At 45.5% G+C, this 16,862-nt stretch overlaps 1 long non-coding RNA gene across 1 annotated transcript in view; it reads left to right on the top strand.

The window, feature by feature from the left end:
• Nucleotides 1–423: 423 nt before the first annotated feature.
• Nucleotides 424–16,862, top strand: part of LOC136594893 (uncharacterized) — a 39,280-nt gene continuing 22,841 nt past the window's right edge. The window contains exon 1 of the long non-coding RNA XR_010788623.1: nucleotides 424–559. This is a non-coding gene — a long non-coding RNA (uncharacterized lncRNA). The remainder of the gene's footprint in view (nucleotides 560–16,862) is intronic.

The raw sequence follows: 16,862 nt of genomic DNA, 5'->3' as shown, positions 1-16,862 counted from the left end.
CACTGCAGTTATAAGGTTATTCCCTATCCAGGAGACGCGGGATAACTTTAGGTCTTGATACAATTCCTTTAAACGAAGGACTTAGATTCCTCCTTTCTACTGGAATCCATTACTGGGTTGGCCTCAAAGAACTGCAGTTGAGTTATTCCAAAAAGCTGTTGGCAAACCACCCTCAGCGTAAGGTCAGATGTAGAATACGCATTTACTGCTGCTGAATTGTGTGCGGTAAATCTGCGGTGTGTCACAGTACAAGCAATGTAGATGGGACTTCACAAAATCTTGGCACTACTTAGTGCAGATTTTGCCACTGCGGAAAATCAGTGTCAGATCCGTAATGTACGGCTTTACCCTAACAGTCACTTGGAGAAATCTTTCTATGGATGCGGCACCTGATGACTTCCTTTCATCTTAGACTTCTGGAAAGCAAGAAGAAAGTTGTCGTGAGAATGGAAGAGCAGCTGCTGAACTTGGAGGTACAGGAGACTGACAGAGAAGACAAGAAACAGATGGCCTCGTCCTCCAAGCTGAACTATCTGGATCCCCGGATTTCTATGGCTTGGTGAGTTCTTTTATTTCTTGTGGAAAGTTTGCATATTTTTCATGTCTGCAATTCAATTACGTATTGCATGTGTTTATGATGAAGGCTATCGCTGGTCTCACACCTTAGACAGTAGTTGACCAAATGGTTACCTGGGTGACAGCTATTCCTTCTGACACACACGTAGGAAGTGCTATGTTGAGATCCATCATGCCTGATCGCACTTACCCTTGTCAGGGTAGAGTTGGGACATCCCCGTACACATGAAATAGTAGTCTGGTCCTGCTAAAATTGACCTTCACATAATATGTATGGGAACATTTTAAAGGGAATCTGTCACCACCTAAAAGCACCATAAACTAAGTTCTACTACTCGTAGGGTAGGTTCCGAGGGGCCCAAGAATGATATAATTACCTAGCTCCCTGTTCCCCTGCTGTTCCCCATGGAAGTCGGCACCAGCGGACTCATCTCTACAGCTGTGTGTCCACTTCCATAGAGAGCAATATGTATTTCCTTGCACAGTCTGCAGACATGAGTCTACTTGTGCCACTTCCACATATGATGGCGCAGAAACAAGCCGGGTGAGTTTAAAAACGACACCCCCGGACTCCTCAGAACCTGCCCTGTAAGCTCTATAATTTAGTTTAGTTTGGTTGTCCGGCGCTCATAAGGATAACGTAAAAACGGTCCGATAAATGGAAAACTTACTTAGATGGGAGCTCTCATGTCCTTGAGACCTCCCCAAATGGACTGCAGGCCAGGTAAGTTTATCCAAAACAATTGTCATCCAGAAAGGGGGATTTTAATTGACCAAATAGCAATAAATACAGGTAGGTAGACAAATCACTGGGTACAGGTAATAAAACAGACGATGCAACGTGGTTCAGGGCGGTATGTGCCCCTTTATCAAGCATACTAAAGAGGGTAACAGGACTTACTTTTATACTAGTTGGTATTTCCTTCATAGGGGAGTGGTGTACTGGCGCTGTTCTCGCGGTACGTCCCACATTGATGATGCCACGCATCATAACATGGTGACGCTGGCATCCGTTACTGCTAGCCTTATATGAACGAGGTGTCTCCCCGAGCTTGCTCGCCTGGGTGCTGTCGCTGCATGTAGTTGTGATGTAACTATTGATATCAGACATATGGAACATTATCCCGAGTGGGCGCTCTTAGTTCACGTCACACGGCGCCATGGAATGATGCTGCGTTCCAGCGTGCATTCCACTGAACATTGAGTGGCGTCCCTGGAGCGTCATAAACTCTAAACGGTGCGTTCCAGCGGGGTGTGTATATCTCTTAGCTATTTAGCCATCCTGAGAGTTAAAACTTGTACTGTTGTTGTTTGTACAGCATTGATAAGTAAAACAATATGTTTAATACCGGTATGGTCCATTCCTGGTCCAATAACTATAACATTGTTAAAATGCTGAGGATTTGGGAAACATTAACCTTTTCCCGCTATAGGATGTACAGTTACGTTCTGCGGGGTCGGGGTATGTATGAAGAGAGATCGCACGGCTATCTCTTTTAATACATCTCAGATGCAGGCTGCTTATTACACCCGACACTCGGCGGCAAGAGTTGCAATCGGCCAGGTGGCCGATCCCGGCTGTTGCCCATTTAAATGCCACTGTCAATTCTGACAAAGGCATTTAAATCCGCCGAATGATCGCAGGGAGCCGTGCGGGTGTCATGGCAGCCCGGGGCCTTCTGAAAGGCCCCGTAACTGTCTTGGCAGTATGCCTGTCAAGCTATCCCCATGGGGGGGCTTGATAGACTGCCTGCCCAATCGCAGTATGATGTAATGCTATTACATTACATCATACTGCAGGAGCGATGGAAACATCACATGTTGTGGTTCTCTGTGGGGACTATAAAAAAAGCAAAAATAACAAAGTTTTACTAATTTTTTAAAAACAAGTAATATAAGTTTTTAAAAAAACACCTTCTGCCATATTTTCAATAAAAGAATCTAAATAATTAAATAAAACTACATATTTGGTATCGCTGTGTTCGTAAAAGTGTGATTTATCAAAGTAACGCATTATTTACCCCCGCATGGTTAACGTCGTCCAAGAAAAAGAAAAAAAAGAAAGTAAGCGAGAAATGTACTTTTTTGGACACCCTGTCTCCAAGAAAAAATGCAATAAAAAGCGACTAAAAGGTCGTATCTGTTCCCAAGTGGTACCAACGTAAACTACAGGAAGTAGCAAAAAATGAGCCCTCGCACAACTATGTCGACGGAAAAATAAAAAAGTTATCGCACTCAGAAGAAAATAATATCAAAAAATGAAATGTCTTTGAATAAAAATACAAGTAGTACAGCAAAAAAAACCATACAAGTTTGGTATCATAGTAATCATACTGAGCCATAGAATAAAGGTATCGTCTCATTTTGTTGCAGTTTTTGCGCCGTAGAAACAGGACACACCCAAGGATTTTTTTTTACGTTTTTCAGTTCATTATTTGGTACATTAAATAGTACCAATAAAAAAATGCACCTCACCCCGTAAAAAACAAGCCCTCATACAGCTATGTCAATGGATTCAAAAAGGAGTTAATATTTTTTAAAAGGGATGATAAAACGAAAATAGGGGGAAACAAAGGCCGCGTCATTAAGGGGTTAAATATGAATAGTTGTAACATACAGAACCATTGAATATAAAAACTACACATAACTAATTACATATATTATTAGATAGGTATATATTATTGGGATTTATAACCTAACCAAAAAACCTAATTAATAGACTGATATAGAAGGATCACAAAATGACGCATGGCTAATAAAAATACATTTTAAAAAATGGACAATTTAGAATTCAGTAAAAAGTCAATATAAATGCAAAAAACAATACTCAAATTTTTTTCCAGTAGTTTATTGAAACCATTTGTCGCCAGGCAGTCCAACCCAAATATCCCAAACCTTTCTTTCTCATCTGTATCATTGGGGGATACAGCAAAGACCTTGGGCATAGCTTCTGCCAGTAGGAGGGGACACTAAGCATAAAAAGTATTAACTCCTCCCACTAGCTACATCCCTCCTGCAGGCATAAGCTAGCTCAGTTTTATGGGCCTACTGAAACTTCTGCAGCCGCGGCAGGCTGGTTAGCTGTCGTGGCAGGTCTGTGGGCCTCATGAGTGGCGCCCCCACTCTGGTGTAAGGGGTGGCCGGTTACTAAATTAAAATAAATAAATAAATAAAAAAGGGGCTCCTAGTTGGGCCTTCTGTGCAGTAGCCGTTTTGCCGCTACTGCGTGGTCTGTGTTCCATCAGCGGTCATTTTTAATTTTTCGCCGCCGTTCCAGCATGCCTTAATCGCTTTCCTTTACCGCCACCTCGCACCCTGGGTTGCACGAGACGGAAATTTCATTTGACAGTCAGCCGCCAGGTTCTATAGCCGTGGGCTGACATGTTTCTATGGCTGCGGTCCATTTTGTTTATATTGCCGCTGCAATGTGCCCTATTTATTAAGCGGCATGTAGGCGTAGCGCCAAGCAGCCTGTGAGGTATGCCGCTGTGTGGCGCGACGTGCGTTATTTTGCTACCGTTTGGCATTCCATACTGTGTGCCTGATGTGTTTTGCCACCATGCGACTTATCTATAGGTTTTGCTGCGCAGCTTGATATTCGGTCGCGCGTGTCTCCTGTATAATGCCGCCTGCGGTCTTTTTTGCTGTCAATGGCGGAGACCAGGAGGCAGCCTGTGTGTGTTCCAAAGTCGCCAGTGTTGGGCAATGCTCTGAGGTAGCTTCTCCTCCCCCACCCCAAACACTATGGCCCCCTACTACTACGCCATAGTCACGTTTCCTCCCTGCCCAATCCAACCTCAGCATGATTCTGGGCTTGCTGTCGCCTGTAGTTCCTCCCATACCTGCAGTTCCCTGCAGCTAGCCGCACCGCAGATGTTGGATTCCAGTATAACACATGGACAGGGAGGGCCAGAGCCACGGTCCAAGTACGCTCTCGCTAAAATACGAGATTTACATCCAGACGGAGAATATCTTGTGTCAAGGACAACAGTGCTAGAACTGGTTGTCAGCTTAACTCCAGGCTTGCTGAGACCTGTGGTACCTTCCATACGGACAGAGTACTGGCACAGGGAGTCTTGGGACACATCGCTCCTCGTGTCTGCTCCACACCAGGGTGAGCCTTGCCTGTCAGTAGCTTCCCTGTTGTCGCTCCTGCAGTTGCCTGCAGGCAGACGTACCGCAGTGTCCGAGCTCAGGATGACATGCGGACAGCGGCCGGCGAGCGCCACTTACTAAGTACGCTGTCTACAGTACAAGATTACATCCAGCAGAGATTATCTCGTCTTCTGAACAAGAACGTTCAAACTATTTGCCGGCATAACTCCGGCCTTGTTGAGACCTGTGGTAACTTCCTTATGGATGGACACATAGTTTCCCTCGTCTGCTCCAGACTGGGTTGAGCATTACCTGTCGGTAGCTCCCGTTGCCCCTCCTGCAGCTCCCTGCAGGCAGCCCTGACGCAGTGTCAGAGTCGCCTTGGCTTTCGTCTGGCCCTCTTGTCAGTTCAAGTCGTGCCCTTCGTGGGCGCCTCACACTGACTCCGCTCCGCGGCGGTACAGGATCACCATGTCAGGCACATTCTAGCCGTGTTCCGGCACATGTTACTCGGACAGCAGGTGCCTCGTCTGAAACTCTGCATTGAGAGCTTTCTCACGGTGGGGGGTTGGGACCGCTACTCCGGCTCCTTTATGCTCAGTCTCTGAGCTTGCTAGATGCTTAGGCTTCAGTTAACGCTGGTCGCGGTGAAGAAGCTGGTTATGCTTCTTGACACCTGCGGCTTCTTTTATTTTCCCATCCCCTTGGGTACTGCTCTAGAACATCCCAAAGTCTTTGCTGTGTCCCCCAATGATACAGATGAGAAAACAAGATTTTTGTAAGAACTTCTGATAAAATCTCTTTCTCGTCTTGTTCATTGGGGGACACAGCACCCACCCAGTCTGGTATTAGAACAGTAACGTATGCTTCTCTTGGTTGGAGTGTTCTCAGTTCGGTCGCACTTGGTGTTAGATTGATTATTGTTATTTATTATCTATTATCATATCCTACTGGCCGCTCCTACTGCTTGCATACAAGCTGAGCTAGCATGATGCTTGGAGGGGGTTATAGCTCGTGGGAGGAGTTAACACTTTTTATGCTTAGAGTCGCCTCCTAGTGGCAGAAGCTATACCCAAGGTCATGCTGTATCCCCCAAAGAAAAAGACAAAAAAGAGATTTTATGATAAGTTCTTACAAAAATCTTGTTTGTTTTTTTTTGTTTGTTTTTTTTAAACCTTGAGAAATTACCATATGCTCGAATAATCAAGTTCCCACCAGGCGTCAGTGCTGACACTTATGTTCCTTATGCTTGGTTTCTCTGTGCGACAGCAGAGTGCCGACCACAACTACATTTACCCTTATAATATCCAGGTGGATACAGAATTACATGTCTAGTGTTAATAAGTTCCCCACTAGGGAATTATTTTGTACATTGGTTGCTTAGTACCGTCCAACCAACTGGTTTTGCCAATCCTAGATGGTTGGAGTCCTTTTACTTCGGCCAAATTTTTGACCAGATGTAACAAGTTCTGATCCCGAAGCAGGTTGATCGGCATTTGTATACTTTTGTTTTACACATGCCGAATATCTCTGTTAGGCCTTAGTCACACGGGAGTTTTTTACCGCGATTTGCGGATCGCATGACGGATGCACATCCGCAAATCACGTGACCGGGGCCGAAAAATCACCCAAAAAAACTGCTCCTAGCCGCGTTTCAATAGAAACGGGCCGGAGCTGTCCAGCGCATTGAATTCAACGGAGCCGGCAATACAGCCGGCTCCATTGAAAGCAATGCGCTGCGGGCGATCGCGGGATGAATTGTCGGAAAGGGCTTAAATATATAAGCCCTTCCCTGCAATTCATCCAGAAATGTGTAAAAATAAAAAAAAAATATATACTCACCTTGTCCCGGCAGACGGAGTTCAGCGCGGCCGGCCTGCAGTGGGTGTGAGTGGGTGTGAGTGAGAGCTGCCTCTGATTGGCTCAGCGCTGAGCCAATCAGGGGCAGCTCTCACTCACACCCACTGCAGGCCGACCGCGCTGAACTCCGTCTGCCAGGACAAGGTGAGTATATTTTTTTTTTTTAGAAGTTGGAATGAGTCTTGTGTGACGCAGACAGCAGAGGCCGAGAGATGGGAGAAGAGACGCACGTCAGTATGTGCTTTTTTTTTTTCCAAATGCATATAACAGATAGCACTGCAAGGGGGTCTAATGGGCATTATAACTGTAAGAGGGTCACGAGGGGCATTGTTACTAAATAGGGAGGAGGCTCCTTCTGTATCCTGAATGGCCCCTGTGATGAGATCATGGGGTACTGTTCGGTAACCAGGATAGCTTTGGGCCTTGTGAAGGTCTCCCAGGATTGCTATGGATTTCTTCCTTTCAAAGTCCTGCATGTGGCAAGGCTTAATAGGAAGACATTAAAGGGATTGTCCAACTTAAGCATGTTAGAAAAGAGCAAACAACCCGAACCACTTAAGCTTTTCTGACTAATAATTACACCAATCTTTACCCAGTACCCAATATGAACCAAAAATATACTGTACAGACATTAAATGCTGCATAGACCAAATGCATTCAGGAAAGTGGGGTTCAGTTACTTTCTCTAATGAGGATGTGGGACACATGGGTGGAGAGGGTGCATGAGAAATATGGAGGCAGCCACCGCTTTAAATATATCAAAAAACAGATTTACTCTGCACTTCCTACCAACAAATTGGACGCGCAGGTTCATATATGCCGTGGCTGCGACAATACAAGCAGCTGCAGCACTACTGCAAGTAATTAATATCTGAATTTAAATGACATTATTGTTATATCTACTGACACATAAACTCGTGAGGTTCTTAGCACACATTTTGATCAAAACATGTGAGCCCATCTGCCACGACAAGGCGACCTCTTGTAGATGGGACCTACACTACACTAACCTCTCTTTGGGCCTATTGGGCTAACCCCTTCAAGTTCTCACTGTGGCAGGGAGAGGAAAACACATTACAATATTGATACTTTTGGTAACTTATGATCTAACTGATGCTTGGGGTCTAAGTTGAAATCCATTTTTCCATCAGTGTAGATTTCTGATGGCTTGTTTTTTACAGGACGATTTTTATTTTTCAATTAGTGGACCATAAAATGTATTGAAAAACTTCCTGCAGATTTTTAAGTGAAGTTAAATGGAAAAAAAGCAATTACACTATTTTTGTCTGTTTTTTACAATGTACACATTGCATCAAAAATGAGATGATGACTTTATTCTGTGGGTCGGTATGATTGTGATACTAAATTTAAATAGCTTTTTGTTGGGCGACATTTAAAAAATGAAATAGTTTTTTAAAAATAATTTTGAGTTTTTTTATTTTTCTATTGCTGCAGCTGTGTGGAGGCTTGTTTATTGTCATTGACCAACGGTTTCTATTTCTACTATTTTGGAGTATGAACGACTTTTTGACTGCTTTTTATAATTTTTTTTAGTAAATATATATATATATTTTTATTAAAAAATACTTTTTCACTTATTTTTAAATCTTTTTTTTAGGCCGCTCAGGAGACTTGAACTTGTGATCATTGGATCACTTAAAAAAAAAAAAAATCCGGCCTCCTCCACCCCTTAATAGCCGGCCATCACTCACCTCATTTCCCCATCGCTCATTACAATACTGTGATGGACGGGAGGAAATGCAATTACCAGTAAATGTGAAATAATCATAGACATGTGCTACGATGTCACTAAGAAAAAAAAAAAATCCGGCCTCCTTCCACCCCTTAATAGCCGGCCATCGCACACCAATGTGTTTCCCCCTCACCCGTGGCAGCACCATCAGCTGCTGCTGTCATTGGTTGGGGGAAATCCATCTACTGGTAAAAAAACAAAAGCAATTTTTTTAAGGTGTTTAGTATAATGCACATGCCTATGATTCTACAGGGCGCAGATGTTGTGGCGCCTGTACTTACCGCCAGCTGGGTGGTACTGCTGGCACACTCCTAAGGGGTCCCTCGGCGTCCTTCCTCTTGATGTTCTCACGGGGGCTCAGGAGGGCCGCTCGCTCTGGTGGTGGTAGAGCCGGTGTCTAAGAGGGTCTTCAAGGTGGAGAATGAAAACCCTCTGAACATGGCCTGTTCTTTAGATGACGGATGGAAGTCCTTGGCCTCTGCTGCTTCCACGGCGTCCAGATGGAATGGCTCTAGATGTTCAATTTCTGTTGATTTACTTACCTCAGGGATGTGCGGTGGGGGCACCCTCAGGGATTCCACAGAGATCCAGTCGATTTGCTGGAAGAAGCGGTGCTTTCGGATGTCTCCGTTGACTCCGAGACGCTTTGCTGGGTTTTTCTTAAGGAGCTGAAATAAGAAATGTAGTTGTGATTACTGACTATAATTACACGAATCTGACTAGAAAAGACAATAAAAGCATCACAAATTATTCCAACACCATTAGCAAAAAGAATAAATAAAAGTGACCTGCTCACCTGTAAGATGATGTTCTTCGCTCCGGAGGTGGACTCATTGAAGAGTTTGTGATGATACTTACGCTCACCGGTAATCATCTGATTCATGATGACTCCAAATGAAAACCAATCGACGGCGGCGTTATATTCCTCTCTGGCGTCCATCTGCCATAAACAGAAAACAGTTAGTAAGCTGGTAAATACGTTCTACATCATCTGCTGTCTCCACGATCCACAACCCAAGAACATGATTACATTTATGTAAAAAAAATGGTAGGAAGAGTCTATTCCTCTCACCTCAGGAGCAACATAGTCTTCGGTTCCAGCATAATCGTTGGCCGTTCGGTCTCCATACATGTTCTCTAAGGCCAGACCGAAATCGGTGATCTTCACGTGGCCCGTCTCAGCCACCAGGATGTTCTCGGGCTTCAGATCTCTGTGGATGATCCCCATGGTGTGGAGGTGCTGGATGCCGCACACCATCTCCGCAGCGTAGAATCTGGTGCTGTTGACATCAAGCCGTCCCTTCACCTGCAGGAGTTGGTCCAGGTCCCCGCAGCTCAGGTACTCCAATCCAAGCAGAACGTGTGTCTGTAATGTAGAAGAGATATGTAAGAGGTTGGTTAATAGGAAGATATACTACAATGTCCACATCTACGGGGCACATAGCGGTGGAGTTTGGAGATGTGTGATAATAACTATACCTTGGTCTGAAATGCAAATTCTGCATGGACGAGGAAGGGACTCCCAGACGTCAGCTGCAACACGCGGTGCTCCACCATCACATCCGCCAGCTCCACTTCCGCTAGCAGGGCTCTCTTCTTGATGACCTTTACAGCAAACTGCTGGCACGTAACGGTGTCTTCTGCCAGCACGACTTCCCCGTAGGCTCCCCGGCCGAGCACATGGTGGAATCGTAGTCTCTTTCGGATGGTCTTAGAGGTGGTGCTTCCTGATCTTGTTGGCCGAACACCACTGGGTCCTCCTAACAGGGAGCAGAATAGTAGAAGTGATGATGTACCATGCGCTGCACATTATTCACACTGACCGGAATAATGCACATGTGTAATGTATATGTGGTGTAGATAGTTTTGAATATATATAGAAGCAACAACTGTTACCTTAAGGGCGGCTTCACACGACCGTATGTACAAAAACGAACACCCCAGTACAACATATTTTTGCATGAAGAAGATTGTTGAGGTTGATTTACACGCGTGTCTGCGCACAGTACTGTACTTATTGCGCACGTGGTGCCAGTTTACATGCGTTCCTTACACCCTCTTCCATGGATTAACCAGCTATTTAGCCTAATGAGATCCAAATGTGTTCTTTTTGTTACGTTTTGCACTGTGTTTCACGCATCGTCTAGAGTCTTTGCACATCACCTGTGGAATTCTATGGGGACCTTTGGTGCAACAAAGATAGAGAGGGGCCTAATTTTTTGTGCAGTTTTATGTCCAGCAAGATGGCGCACCACCGCACTACCACCGAGCTGTGAGAGACAATCTCCATGGCGCTCTGCCAGGATGCTGGGTAGGATGGAGAGGTGCTGTTGAATTCCTTCCCCATTCCGGTGATGTAACACCCCTCGATGTTAATCTGTGGGAAACCCTAAAGTATGTGATATATCATAGAAAGGGTATGCGGTATGCCTCCCTGAAGAGGTGCGTTTTTAGAGCACGCCTGAAATTCTGCGAGTCCTGGATTGCCCGGGTAGCCTTTGGTAGTGCGTTCCAGAGGACAGCGGGAATGAGAAGTTCAAATTAAAGGGGTTGTCCCGCGCCGAAACGTTTTTTTTTTTTTTTCAACAGCCCCCCCATTCGGCGCGAGACAACCCCGATGCAGGGGTTAAACAAGAACACCGCACAGCGCTTACCTGAATCCCCGCGCTCCGGTGACTTCTTACTTACCTGCTGAAGATGGCCGCCGGGATCTTCTCCCTCGGTGGACCGCAGGGCTTCTGTGCGGTCCATTGCCGATTCCAGCCTCCTGATTGGCTGGAATCGGCACGTGACGGGGCGGAGCTACCAGGAGCCGATCTCCGGCCCCATTGAGAAAAGAAGAAGACCCGGACTGCGCAAGCGCGTCTAATCTGGCGATTAGACGCTGAAAATTAGACGGCTCCATGGAAACGAGGACGCTAGCAACGGAACAGGTAAGTGAAAAATTTCTGATAACTTCTGTATGGCTCATAATTAATGCACAATGTACATTACAAAGTGCATTAATATGGCCATACAGAAGTGTATAGACCCACTTTGTTTCGCGGGACAACCCCTTTAAGGGGGCGCTCAGTCTGGTCGTTAGCAGAGGGGAGAGCCCGAGCTGGGTGATGGATTGAGATGAGAGAGGCAATATAGGGGGGCGCTGCGCTGTGGAGGGCTTTGTGGATGAGGGTAGCGAGTTTAAATTGTATTCTGTATTTAACGAGCAGCCAGTGCATAATAATTCTATGTACATAGTAGATGATGCAGGAATATAACACACAGCGGTGTTGTGCACATTATGTTCTGCCATAGAGGGATATATGAGGTGTGACCGCTGCCGGGACACATGCTTGTAGGCACCTGAAGGGAGCGGCACTTTGTCTGGATTGCACTTCCATGAAAACCCCATCACCAAAATCCACATTAAACCGCGTATCATCAGTGCGGATCTAAAGCCGACTTCACCCCTTCGATTGAAAAGGTGAAATCTGCATCAGATCTGCATAAAAAAACTGCAGAATTTGATGTGGTTTTTAATGCAAATTTTGGTGCAGATTTCCCACTACAGAAACTCTGCACCATTTCCATGATGTGTGACTGAACCCTAAAACACATTTTAACCTCCAAAGGTTCTCCGCTGTAAAGCATATCCCGGTGTAAACGTCCTACAGACCGGCGGCCAATAACATCACAGCTGCTTATTGTTCTAGAACTTCTTAGAGACTTTCCTTCCCGTTTATAAACAGATTACAGTTACAAATGTCAGGGGTCATTCACACAGCGTATTCAGCTTCAGTCCGTGAATAACACAGCATTTTCACAGTTTAGGTAAGCTGTCCAGACAACGCGATATAGGCAGTACAATCCCACTCTGGGACCCTGTATCCCACTTTTTCCCGGGACCCCAGCGGGACAGCCTTTTTCAATTTTGCGGGACGTCTGGTCACCATTACAGTGATTACCAGCCGGGTTGCCGCAGCTTCCCAGCTGGTAATTACTTTGCTGTGCTGCTGCTGGATTCCACTGACTGTAGTGTGTGCTTCCAGGATCTTATGTCCCCATCTCCCCTGACCTCTTCTCCTTAGTTCCGCAGGAGAAGAGGAGAGGGGAGGAGGTGCTGCTGCGGGCACTGAGAAGAGGAGCAGTGGCTTTCTTAAGACCAGGAGAAGGTAAGTATATGGGGCGGCTCTATTACTACTGGGGATACTGTATGGGGTCATGAGCTTCATCGCTCATCATTTATGTAGCAATAAAGATCAGCGATGATCGGCTGGATGACGTGATGGGGGTTAGGGTCGCAGATTCACGCAATACTTCCGCTGTGCTAGCGTGACGGCAAATAGAGCATGCCACGTTTTCTTTCACACTGCGAAATTCCGCGGTGGAATTCCGCATCGTGAACATTGAGCTATTAGGTTCAATAGAACCTAATAGCTCTGGGGTAATACCGCGGATTTCCGCCGCATAAAACGCGGCAGAAATTCGGGCGTGGGCATTATCCCTTAATCGTAGCTTCAGGATGTCCAAAGTGCGTCAGCTGTTCTCTGGTGTGCGTACATCTGCTGGGCCGTCATATTAATGGGTTTAAAACTAGGCATTTCATCTGTTCCTTGCACGCTGGTCATGTGACTTTAGTTACTATAAAAGCCTGCTTATGGTGGTGGATAATATTTTTTCTGAAGGAGGCAAATGTAAGCCTGGTTCTGGGACTGTGGCTATATAGTAAGTTTGGTGCTGGCAATGTCTAGGTCAGTGGTTCCCAAACTTTTTTAGCCATGGAGCCCTTTTTGAATGAAAAATTTCTCGTGGAGCCCCAAGGTGTGGTCTGGGGAGGGGTTGGGGGCGGGGCTTATTACAACATATGATTTTTACCTCCATCATTAGAAAAAGTACATTATAAAAGGCGGTTTAAAAAAACAACTAGGGAGGAACGCTGGAGTGCTGGAAGGGCTATTGATATACATTATATTTAAAATTAATATGCTGCAGAATTAACTCCCCCACCGCATGTCAATATCCACACGGGTTTTGTGCTCATTTTTTCCACAGTGTGTGGATGAGATTTTTAAAATGTCATCCACTTTGCTGCTACTGTAAATTCTGCAGCAAATCCGCCCCGTGTAGTAATAGTGACTCCTTATATTGGTGGTCCCAGTAGTACTGGTAGCAGCATGCCCTATATTGACCCAGTAGTAATAGCTTCCCCCATATTGGCCACAGTAGTAATAGTATCCCCTAATGCAGACCCAGTAGTAATAATGTCCCCTATTGCGGCCCCAGTACTAATAGGCTGCCCCATTGCGGAACCAATTGTAATAGTGATCCCCTATATTAGTGGACCCAGTAATAATAGCAATCCCTATACTGGCCCCAGTTGTAATAGCATCCCTTATATTGGCCACAGTGGTAATAGTGACCCCCATTGTGGCCCCAGTAGTAATAGGCACCCTCAATGCGGACCCAGTAGTAATAGTGTCCCCTATATTGGCCCTAGTACTAATAGTGTCTCCTATATTGACCCCAGTAGTAATAGTGACCCCCACTGCGGCCCCCATAGTGATAGGCTCCCACAATGCAGTCTCAGTAGTAATAGTGCCCACCTGTTGCAGCCCCAGTAGTAATAACATCTCCTATATTGGCCCCAGTAGTAATAATGACTCCCATTGCCACCCCAGTAGTAATATCATCCCCTTTTTTGGCCCCAGTAGTAATAGTGTCCCCTATATTGGCTCCAATAGTAATAGCGTCTCTTATATTGGCCCCAGTAGTAATAGTGATCTATATTTTGGCCCCCGTAGTGATACGTTGCCCCATTGCCATCCCAGTAGTAATATCATCCCCTTTTTTGGCCCCAGTAGTAATAGTGTCCCCTATATTGGCTCCAATAGTAATACCGTCCCTTATATTGGCCCCAGTAGTAATAATGACCTATGTTTTGGCCCCCGTAGTGATAGGTTTCCCCATTGCCATCCCAGTAGTAATAGGCTCCCCCATTGCGGCCCCAGTAGTGATAGCACCCCACATTGTCACCACAGTAGTAATAGAGTCCCCAATTGCCATCCGAATTGTTATAGGGTCCCCTATTGCGGCCCTAGTAGTAATAGGGTTCCTCATTTCCGCTATGCTCTTTAGATGCAGGGATATGTTTAGCAGTGTAGATTACAATAGGAGTGATTGGGACAGCCATGGGCCCCCTTCCCTTGGAGTCTCGGGTCGCCCCTATTGTAATCCGCCATTGATCCCAGCTCTAATTACCCCTGTAGCGGTGTCTCGACAGCCTGTACTAAGGAAATCAGCATGCAGGACCTGTGGTCGGCATAGCAACACGGATCACATGACCGGAGACGGCTCATTGATACGTGTTGCTACGCCGACTTCAGGTCCTGCATGCTGATTTACTCTGTATAGTCTACCCAGACACTGCTCCAGGGGTGAGTATAGCGGGGACCTAGACCCTCCATCGGAGCTGCTAAGAAGCTCTTGGGGCTCTGCGGAGCACACTTTGGGAAACCCTGGTCTAGGTAATAATCTTGGTTCTTGTATGGTATTTATTTAGTAAGCTTACTTCTGTTATTGTATCTATGTAGTAAGCTCGGTTCTGGTACTGTGTCTATATAGTAGGTTTGGTGCTGGTAATGTCTATATAATAAGCTTGCTTCTGGTCTTGTATTTATGGAGTAAGATTAGTTCTGTTATGACATCTATACAATGAGCTTGGTTCTGGTACTGTATTTATACAGTAATCTTGTTTCCGTTGTTGTATGTTCCCATTGGAGATAAGCCTTGCCAGTGGTGTTTGGCAGCAGCCTATGGTACTTCTACATGGGATAATTTTCAGGGGATGAAGCGTTCTTATACTCGTCCCAGCAATAATTGTTCCTTTGCTTTTACACAGGAGTGATGATGGCTTAGTGACTGAAGGCGGAGCGGGCCGGCGATCGCTTCCATCCCCCTCCACTGACAGTAAACAGACAGTCATTCATAGATGAGCAGCTGCCTGTTTCCACGGGCCGATTGCAGTTAGTTTTTATACCTACAAATACCGAACAATAAACGAATGAATTATCGCTTGTCGTTCAGTCGCCGGCAGCAATTACAGCGAACGATTATCTTCAGGTTACCCCGATCCAGCGACAATCTGAACAATAATCGTTCCACATAAAAGGGCCCAAAGTTCTTCTTCTCCCCAATGGAAACTCCTCCACTCTCTGCCGAGTGTGTACATGTATGGGGAAGTTGGGAGTGATAGCTATCGTCTTAATGAGGGTTTGCCTGACTAACAGCAAAAAACAGATTAATGGTAAAAGGGACGGTATGGTGGAGAACGAAGCAATGGGTGATGGGTAGAAGCCAAGGGGTTAATGTAGTTCTTGTAGTCTCTCCTGTGTTTGATGCCATATATTACCAATCATGTAGCTTATAGACATAGATTTCCTTTGTGGCAGACCAGCAGACAGAGGAGGCTGTTGTTTAACATACATTACTAACGTCCATAAATTAAGGGCACTTTAGATAAAACACACCGGAGTAAATGGTTGTATTTATTTCACTCATTTGTATAGCACATACATACTCCACAGCGCTGTACACAGTTATCATTTACATTGGACTTTGTCCCCGTGGGGGCTCACAATCTATATGAACACATGGCGGTAGATATGAATCCTGGACGCAGTGCTTAAAGGAATTGTCCAGTTGCAAACTATTGATAGACCCATTTGCAGGATAGCAGATCAGCAGGGATCCGCTGCCCAAAATCTCTACCGGTCAGCTGTCTTCTGTGTCAGTTCACTCATACACGGAGCTGAATTCTGGAGGTAGCAGACAGCTCCGTTACCACTTCAGTGGCTAAGTTGCCATTAAATTAAATAGCAGCTTTGCCTGTAATACTAAGTCCAGCCACTGCAGTGGGAACGTAGCTGTCTGCTTTTTGCAGAAATTTGCTAAATGCATGTGCACATCGGCTCAAAAAAACAGCTGATTGGTGGAGATCCCAGGTGGTGGAGCCCATTAATCTGTAATTCGTAGCCTTTTCTGCAGATAGGCCCATCAATATTTTGCAACTAAACAACCCCTTTAAAAGTAACAGTAGTAGTAATACTCCTATCTGTAGGAGAATACTAAAATAAGAAAAGCCTTACAAATGTTGTATTTATAGTAATGACGCATTTTCTCATTTTTACAGTCTTTTGAGTTCATGTAGTTGTTTTGGCGAATGGCCGCCTGTATTCTGCTATTGCTCCTTAGTGGAGGTATTCACAGACCTCTGACGCACTTACAGCGGGGTCATCACTTGTCTGTAAACTCCACTAATCTCTGTGGCTGTCATGTTGTATCCAGTAGCACAGTGGGCGGGCGGCGATGGCGCTGTGATCACCTCTGTTGGGGAGCAACGGATGGATATACACATTTCCTTATACCCACAGTAAGGCTGCGTTCACAAGTCGCTGATTTGGTGAAGATTTTGTCACAGATTTCTGTGTGGATCTGCAGCAGATTTCATCCTTTTAATTGCCTTCAAATCGCATGGGTGAATTCTGCGGCAGATCTGCAAGAAAATCCGCAGCTAATCCGCAACGTGTGAACACACCAT

This window comes from Eleutherodactylus coqui, unplaced genomic scaffold (assembly GCF_035609145.1).
Source record: "Eleutherodactylus coqui strain aEleCoq1 unplaced genomic scaffold, aEleCoq1.hap1 HAP1_SCAFFOLD_109, whole genome shotgun sequence".
Lineage (NCBI taxonomy): Eukaryota > Metazoa > Chordata > Amphibia > Anura > Eleutherodactylidae > Eleutherodactylus > Eleutherodactylus coqui.
This window is presented reverse-complemented; position numbering and strand designations above follow the sequence as displayed.